The following is a 9,347-nucleotide window of genomic DNA, read 5'->3' as shown; positions in this document are numbered from 1 at the left end:
CTGTTCCATGTGAAATAGAAAAAGTTCCCGGTTTTCGTTCCTTGAACCGGTTCAAAGCCCTGGATATGACCTCACATTACATTGGCTCAACAACAGATGGCACGTTTCCTTTGCCAGTCATACAACTCCAACCCACATTTTCACAAACCCATGCCTATGGCATTAGCCTACTGTACAGCATACATCAGTAAAATCCAACCCATTTTATTCCCTCCCAACCATATCACACAGGAATATGACGAATGGGAAGACAAACCTACTTCAGCTACATTTTACTTGTCAAAGCTAGACACCTTTTAACTTTCACAAGCTTGTCGACATTGGGGGACAGGTTCTGGGCCGTGGCTATTTTCATAACGTCATTGAGATGTTCGTGTGTCAGGCGATTACGCAGTTTCGATTTATTAATATTCATCACAGAAAAGGCCTGCTCACATAAATATGTTGTCCCGAACATACACAATATTTTCCCTGCAAATGCCGTCATAACTGGGTACTCTGGTGGCAAGTATTTGTAGAATGATTCGATTGCAACAGATGTGTACTTATCCTTCAACGGCGCGCAACACTGCAGTTCAATCAGTTCCATTTGCATCAGGATCTTAGTCTGTAGGCTAACATCCTGGTCAGCGCACGCGCTGCAGCAGCTGAGGCGGGCAGCAGCAAAAGACAAACTGAAATAATTCCACGAAAACTGAATAAAAATAAAACGTCAGATTTAATTTTTTAAAGGAAAAACCATTAGATGAAAGTTTATTTTATTACATTTTTTAATTAAAAAATGGCTCTCCCATATCAACCACGGGCCGGATACAGCGCTCGAAACTAACGGTGTCCCGACGTCCCGGGGACCATAAAAAATGTCATCAGGACACAAAATTATCATGTCTGGGACAATCCCGGGACAATGGAAAAAAATAGATCTAGAAAAAAAGTTCTACATTAATATTATTTACAAAGCCGTAACACATACGTAGACATTCACCTAATTTGTCAATTTTAATTTTAAAACGTTAACAGCGAAAAATACATTAGTAGCTACACTTTCGATGCACCTGCATCCGTAGGCTACAGAGCGGCGCATTCTGTTCTAGAATCTTCGGCCGGAGTCCGCATTATATGGACTTGGAATGGAATTGCTACCGCACACGCTGCGCCGACTCTTGCCAGAACAAAAATGCTGAAGTGGTTGAAGCGGACCGACCGCGGGGAAGAAACTGAAAGCCCAGACATAACGTCTCCGGGACCTTCAGGATCCAAAGTGTCATCGCCTGGTCTGCAGGCAACGCTAGCAACTGAATGAACTGAATGAACACTGTTAGACACGTTATAAAATACAACAGGAATGATGTGGATGATATTGACGGAAGATACCGTTCAACAGAATAAGTGAGTTTTCTTGGTGTCTTTCTAGTTCAGAAAGTTTAGTCAGTCAGCAGCACAGCTAGGCTCGGACCTGCCACTATATTGATGTTGCTAACATTTGCACCCAAGTTTCAGCAGCGAAAGTTCATAAAATGGATAACGGAAAGTTCATAAAAATGGATAACGGAAAGTCCATAAAAATGGATAACGGTAATGGATAACGGAAAGTTCATAAAAATGGATAACGGTAATGGTGAAAATTATAAGTTGGCCTTATAAGTGCCAACAGATATTCAAGGTATAAGTAGATGAAATGAACATAAAAGGGGTCTTATTTTCAACTAAAGTGTACTGCAGATGTAGGGAGTTGAAACATTTTCTGAATGAGCTAGTTGGCCCCTTTAAATAAACGGGTATCTATTCATACAGTGAGATCGCCAAAGTTTAATAAACTGAAAATGCAATAACTGTAATTTTGAAGTAGATGTGTCATGTAGTAGTAGATGTGTTTTGAAGTAGAGGTGTAAATACTTATAGCATAGGACATGTGTCTCTTGTGTCTTGTGACTTATTGTAAAAATGATATAAAGGGTTCAAAATCGCATAGTTACAAATATAATAGTAACTTCATATGATAATATTAACCACTGGTTATTTCAGAGAGGAAAAAAATGGGGACACTATTGCTTCCATTCGGGACAATACAACACAGAATTCGGGACCACTGGGGGACACAAAGAAAAAAAGTTAATTTCGAGCCCTGGCCGGATGTGATGTCCAATCGGGCCACTTCCGGCCCGCAGGCTGTAACCATGGCATCCCTGCTCTAGAGTTTACACAGACAGAATGGTGCGGAAAACAAAAACCACTGGGTGAGTGAGTGAGCGACAGTTCTGTGGGTGGAAACAAACGCCTTGTTGATAAGAGAGCTCGGAGGGAAATGGACAGATTGATTCGAGCTTTTTTTCCAGGAAGGATATAGTAACTCATATAATCACTCTTTACAACCGTGGTGAGCAGAAAAGCATCTCAGCATCCAACAGCAGAAGAACACATTAGGTTCCAGTCCCGCAGCCAAGAACAGGGACCTTAGAATCAAGAACAGGTTTCTATTAAAGTGGCCGGGGAGTGTATATTTATTTCCTGATTTGCTATTACCATTCAGCTCATTTAAGGGAACTCTTTTTGATCGACTTACATTCGGTGAACATAAGCTGGTAAACATTACAGTGTAAATTTGTTTGCCCTTGAAAGTAGTATTCAGATGGTGAAATTCATTCTGACAGTGATCATGCATACACCATATTCATCTTGTATAACTTAATTCATGCTTTCTGACAAGACTAAGAAGTTAAAATGCCAAGTATCATTATTTGTAATTCATGCCTCCGTACTTTAACAAACACTTTCCAAAACATGGCATTTTCTTTCAAGTGAACTCACAAAACAATAAACTTTCTTCAGCAACATGGCCGCCAGTTATTTTGTCTCTTACTCGTTCATCTTTGCCACTTCGGGGCGAAGTTAATACGGCACTTTTCGGAAAAGAAATAAAAGCTGGGCTCTTTTTTTTTTCAATCCAAGAGAAAGGGAGAGGAGAACTGCATTTTAATGCTTTGTTCTTTTCAAAGCTTCACATTCATTCAAGCCCATAAGGCTTTCACAGAAATCAGCCTTAAGTATTAGATAATCTCTCTCTGGATGTGCAGTTGTGTCTTAACGACAAAAATGAAACAAACTGTTTATTCCCATAAATTTGGAGAGCGAACGAAATCAGGGGATGTAATTTGAGTAAACATGCAGGTGTGGAGTTTTTGCAAAATTATTGCTGAACCATGAAAAATCCATCAGGAAGTCACATTAAAGCAGCCTCTATTCATTATGTGGATCACTCTGCTGTTTTATTACATTGGAGTTTTGGGAAATATGTTCTGAATTGAGAAGTACTGCGCTGTTCGAATAGTGTTTCTGGCCCACACGCCTCTCAGAGTGTTTGGTTCTGTTTTAAAGGAAATTAAGTACGGAGCGAAGAATCAGGCACACCGTTTAAATTATTATTTCCTTTCAAAATCTCAAAGGGAAGCTTGGTTCTTAGAAGAAAAAAAAAAGAGAAATCAAAAAGAGAAGCTAAAAGAACGTCTCAAAGGAGGGTTTTTGCTTTTGGAAAGCACATCTACATATATTGTGAAACAGACAAAGGTGTGAGCTTGCCATGTCTTTGAAAGTGCTTACCTGTGAAAAAAAAAAACATTGGCTACACAGGGAACAATGAGTTCACAGACAGACAGAGACAATTCATGCTGCCAGCAGACATTTTGGCTTCTCTGTAACATGCTTTCTGATGTCATGTCTGCTTTCTGACCAATTTTTCATTATGTAATTCTGATTGTATCAACGCCAGAGATGTGGACGTTGGTTGTCCACCTCTGACTGCAGCGTGTTCCCATGTGACATGAACTTCTTGAGTGATATTGGTAAGTCTCCAAAAAAAAAAAAGAGAGTAAGATCCCAGGTGTATCTAATTAGACAATACATCTGTGCAGATGTGAATTACGAGACGGATTGAGCTGTTCACGACAAAAATGAGGGATGATCCAGATTCAAACACCAGAGTAATGGAGACTCCACCGTTACTACTACGACATACGTGTTTCCATATGTCCTGAACAGCAGACTGAACACAATAGCAGGGGTGTAGCTGGGGGGGGGGGGTCCTGGGGTGCCCGTGACACCCCCCCCTTTGTCGGACTATACATTTTTTCAATAGCCACATGAGAATCTTAGAAAAGCACCCGTTACAATTTTTCTAACATTTTTTTAAAATTAGATTGTCACCTCAGGGCAGCACGGTGGTGTAGTGGTTAGCACTGTCGCCTCACAGTAAAGCCTAGGTCACAACCGGACGTATGATTTTTTGGCTGTGCGATTTTTGGCGTTTCCCAAATCACTGCGTTTTTTTTGTTAATGGAGAAAGACGCACGTTGGCCATAAGTTTGTCTTGCAACCTGAAAAAAACGTAAGCGCCCGTAGAGTTTGTTTGACATGACAAAGAACCTCTGCGGCCAGTCTACGGCTCGAAAATCAGCATGTCACACGCGCGCCCTCCGTGCGTTTCTTACGTTTTTTGCACGTAGACCGGCCGTAGGAGCACGTACGGCCGGTTGTGACCGAGGCTTAAGAAGGTCCTGGGTTCGAGCCCAGCGGCCGATGAGGGCCTTTCTGTGTGGAGTTTACATGTTCTCCCCACGGGTGCTCCAGTTTCCCCCACAGTCCAAAGACATGCAGGTTAGGTTCACTGGTGACTCGAAATTGAGCGTAGGTGTGAATGTGAGTGTGAATGGTTGTCTGTGTCTATGTGTCAGCCCTGTGATGACCTGGCGGCTTGTCCAGGGTGTACCCCACCTTTCGCCCGTAGTCAGCTGGGATAGGCTCCAGCTTGCCTGCGACCCTGTAGAACAGGATAAAGCGGCTACAGATAATGGATGGATGGATTGTCACCTCAGCCTCGTTAGGGTTTCTATAACCTTGTACGGACTTCCTAGCGGTTTGGGCGCAAAAACCCAGTTCTGCGCAAGCGCAACACGATCGCACTAGAAAGCATGGTCAGGCTGCCAGTGTAGCTGCAGTGTTTTTAGTTGCGAATGACGAGTATTTCCTCTTGTGTTAATAATTTGCCATGTCAAAACAAGCGTAACTTTCCTCCTTCTTTCGACGTGAAGAGAGGTAAGCAATTTATTATATATTTTTTTCCATCAAAGTTGCATTTTGTGGCTTCGAAGCTAAGTTTTAGTGCCGTTTCTAGAACACAACATCAAGAAAACGTGGACGAAACAGCGATAATGGAAGAGCCGGTTTCTAAGCTTCTTAAATCTAGCAATGGTAATTATTCTTTGTTACATAATGCACTCAGGCTGCCAGTAAGTGTGTGACCCCCCCCCCCCTTTGAAAAATCCTAGCTACGCCCCTGAATAGTCAGAGTGAACTGTCTAATCTCGAGCACTTCCGTGTTCTTCTGAGCGCTTTTCTTTCAGTACCTTTCCAGTCCAGTCGCTGTACAAAGATCACTGACATTCATGAGATATACAAGAGAACTGACTTACTTTTAACATGCTGAAGAAACTGTACGCTTCATCATCGTACATACACAACAGTCCAGGTGCAAAAATACCTATTCCATTAGAGACGGCACCAATCCGATATCCAGGAATGCTCTCGGGCTGATACTAGCAAAAAATCAATGGTGGGTCAGATATTGGAAAAGTAAAGAACAAACAAACGGAAAAGTGTGGAATTGGATTTGGAAAAGATGATTTCTTTTTTTACATATAAAAAGACATGACGGTATTTTTGTTATGATTGATTTCATACTGTAACATCTATACTTTACTATATTTCACAGTTATTCCACAAAATCGAGTCGTACCTGAGCTGATAGCCAACGAAGCACGTAGCACCAAGTTGTCTATAATCCATGTACGATGAGATTGAGTGGAATAACTGTTTTATTCTATCCACATTCACTGGATTTTGAGAAACAGAGCATTTTTATTTTTATTTTTTGCAAATTTGATAAATAAAAACATTATACAGAACGTTCGACAAAATCATTTTTGCTTAGAATGTAAAGAAACCGGCGAACTGTCAGGAGCAATTTGTGAAAATTGCGATAATAATAATTCTTGAAAAATAAAAAAGATACGTTCTTACCATCAAATACTTTTATTCCATATTTGTTGCCTTTTTTGGGGGGTTTTGTTTTCGAGTAGAGTTTATATTTCGCCCTTGGTTGGTTCAGCAGCACGCTCAGCCATTTTGTTTTTCTCTACTCACGGTACAGTGCCTTGCAAAAGTATTCATACCCCTTGAACTTTTTCACATTTTTCCACCTTACAACCACGAACTTAAAAGTTTTTTATTGAGATTTTATGTGATAGACCAACACGGAGTAGCACATAATTGTGAAGTGAAACGAAAATGATAAATGGTCTTCAAAATTTTAGACAAATAAAAATCTGAAAAATGTGGTGTGCATTAGTATTCAGCCCCCCGCGTCAATACTTTGTAGAGCCACCTTTTGCTGCAATTACAGCTGCAAGTCTTTTGTGGTACCGTATGTCTCTACCAGCTTTGCACATCTAGACACTGAAATTTTTGCCCATTCTTCTTTGCAAAATAGCTCAAGCTCAGCCAGATTGGATGGAGAGCGTCTGTGAACAGCAGTTTTCAAGTCTTGCCACAGATGCTCAATGGGCTTTAGGTCTGGACTTTGACTGGGCCATTCTAACAAATGAATATTCTTTGATCTAAACCATTCCATTGCAGCTCTGGCTGTATGTTTAGGGTCATTGTCTTGCTGGAAGGTGAATCTCCTTCCCAGTCTCAAGTCTTTTGCAGCCTCCAACAGGTTTTCTTCCAGGATTGCCCTGTATTTAGCTCCATCCATCTTCCCATCAACTCTGACCAGCTTCCCTGTCCCTGCTGAAGAAAAACATCCCCATAGCATGATGCTGCCACCACCATGTTTCACAGTGGGGATGGTGTGTGCAGGGTGATGAGCAGTGTTAGTTTTCCGCCACACATAGCGCTTTGCATTTAGGCCAAAAAGTTCAACTTTGGTTTCGTCTGACCAAAGCACCTTCTTCCACATGTTTGCTGTGTCCCCTACATGGCTTCTGGCAAACTGCAAACGGCACTTCTTATGCCTGTCTTTCAACAGTGGCTTTCTTCTTGCCACTCTTCCAAAAAGGCCAGATTTGTGGAGTGTACGACTTATAGTTGTCCTGTGCACAGATTCTCCCACCTGAGCTGTGGATTTCTGCAGCTCCTCCAGAGTGATCATGGGCCTCTTGGCTGCTTCTCTGACCAGTGCTCTCCTTGCTCGCTCTGTCAGTTTAGGTGGACGGCCATGTCTTGGTAGGTTTGCAGTCGTGCCATACTTTTTCCATTTTTGAATGATGGATTGAACAATGCTTCTTGAGATGTTCAGAGCTTGGGATATTTTTTTATAACCTAACCCTGCTTTAAACTTCTCCAGAACTTTATCCCTGACCTGTCTGGTGAGTTCTTTGGTCTTCATGATGCTGTTTGTTCTTCAGTGTTCTCTAACAAACCACTGAGGCCTTCACAGAACAAGTGCATTTATGCTGAGAGTAAATTACACACAGTAGGACTCTATTAACTAATTAGATGACTTCTGAAGGCAATTGATTGCACTGGATTGTATTTAGAGGTATCAGAGTACAGGGGGCTGAATACTAATGCACATCGCATTTTTCAGATTTTTATTTGTTTAAAATTTTGAAGACCATTTATCATTTTCGTTTCACTTCACAATTATGTGCTACTCTGTGTTGGTCTATCACATAAAATCTCAATTAAAAAACTTTTAAGTTCGTGGTTGTAAGGTGGGAAAATGTGAAAAAGTTCAAGGGGTATGAATACTTTTTCAAGGCACTGTATATGAGCTGATATCCTAGTAGTAGAGTAGCCAATCAGAGCATGCGATTGCTCATATCCAGTGACCGTGGATAGAATAATATATAATGTTTTTTATGTCATGCAAGTCAAAGAGTTTAACTGAATTAAAAAGCTGTCGTGTTTTAGCGATATTTTTCCCTGCATTTTTAAGTGAAGTATGATGCTTCAAAATATTTTTAAAAAATGAAAGCTTAGTTTTTAAAGGAAAAAAAAAACATCAGCTGGGTTTTGGTATCAGCTAATACTTGAGGTCTCGGTATGGGTATCATTATGAGAAGAGAAAAAATGGTATCGTACCATTTCTAGATTTTATATACAACATACAGTCGGGTGAGTGTGAGTGTTTGTTTGTCTCTGTGTGTCAGCCCTGTGATGATCTGGCGACTTGTCCAGGGTGTACCCCGCCTTTCGCCCATAGTCAGCTGGGATAGGCTCCAGCTTGCCTGCGACCCTGCACAGGATAAAAGGCTACGGATAATGGATGGATGGATGGATGGATACAGTCCAGTGCAAAAGCCTTAGGCACGTGTAAAGAAATGCTGTTGAGCAAAAAATGGCTTAAAAATAATGTAATTAAATGTTTCAACATTGAAAAATACTGTAAACAGTAACCAGTAAGCCATAATAACTGGAACAAAGTCAGTATTTGGTGTGAGACGACCCTTTGCTTTAAAAAAATTGTAGTCTCAGGTACAGTGAGTGCAGTTTTATAAGGAAATGAGCTGTAGGTTTTACTGAGCATCTTACAGAACCAGCCACAGTTCTTCTGGACAATTCAGGATACTAACAAAGTTTGTATGAAGAAAAAATGTCTTATATATATATACAGTAACCAGTAAGTGTATATATGGGGGGGGCGTCATGGTGGTGCAGTGGTTAGCGCTGTCACCTCACAGCAAGAAGGTCCGGGTTCGAGCCCCGTGGCCGGCGAGGGCCTTTCTGTGCGGAGTTTGCATGTTCTCCCCGTGTCCGCGTGGGTTTCCTCCGGGTGCTCCGGTTTCCCCCACAGTCCAAAGACATGCAGGTTAGGTTAACTGGTGACTCTAAATTGAGCGTAGGTGTGAATGTGAGTGTGAATGGTTGTCTGTGTCTATGTGTCAGCCCTGTGATGACCTGGCGACTTGTCCAGGGTGTACCCCGCCTTTCGCCCGGAGTCAGCTGGGATAGGCTCCAGCTTGTCTGCGACCCTGTAGAACAGGATAAAGCGGCTACAGATAATGAGATGAGATGAGATGAGATGAGATATACAGGGTGCCTAAGACTTTTGCACAGTACTGTATATAAAGGCTGGAAGAAATGTTGGAATAATTGAGAAAACCCAAGGCCAAGTAATTGTTTCAGTGTACTGTTGAATGTAAAAAACGCTGGAGAGATGGACATTTCCACGTCCTTTTTCGAGCAGAAACGTTTTATAACATTGAATACAAGGAGTTCAGTGTTGAAAGAGTGCACTTGTTCTAACACGATTGCATCGTGTACGATAAGCTTGAAAGAATGCATGCTTT

This window comes from Neoarius graeffei, chromosome 19 (assembly GCF_027579695.1).
Source record: "Neoarius graeffei isolate fNeoGra1 chromosome 19, fNeoGra1.pri, whole genome shotgun sequence".
In the NCBI taxonomy this organism is placed as follows: Eukaryota; Metazoa; Chordata; class Actinopteri; order Siluriformes; family Ariidae; genus Neoarius; species Neoarius graeffei.
The sequence above is the reverse complement of the archived record's forward strand: the minus strand, read 5'-3'. Positions refer to the sequence as shown.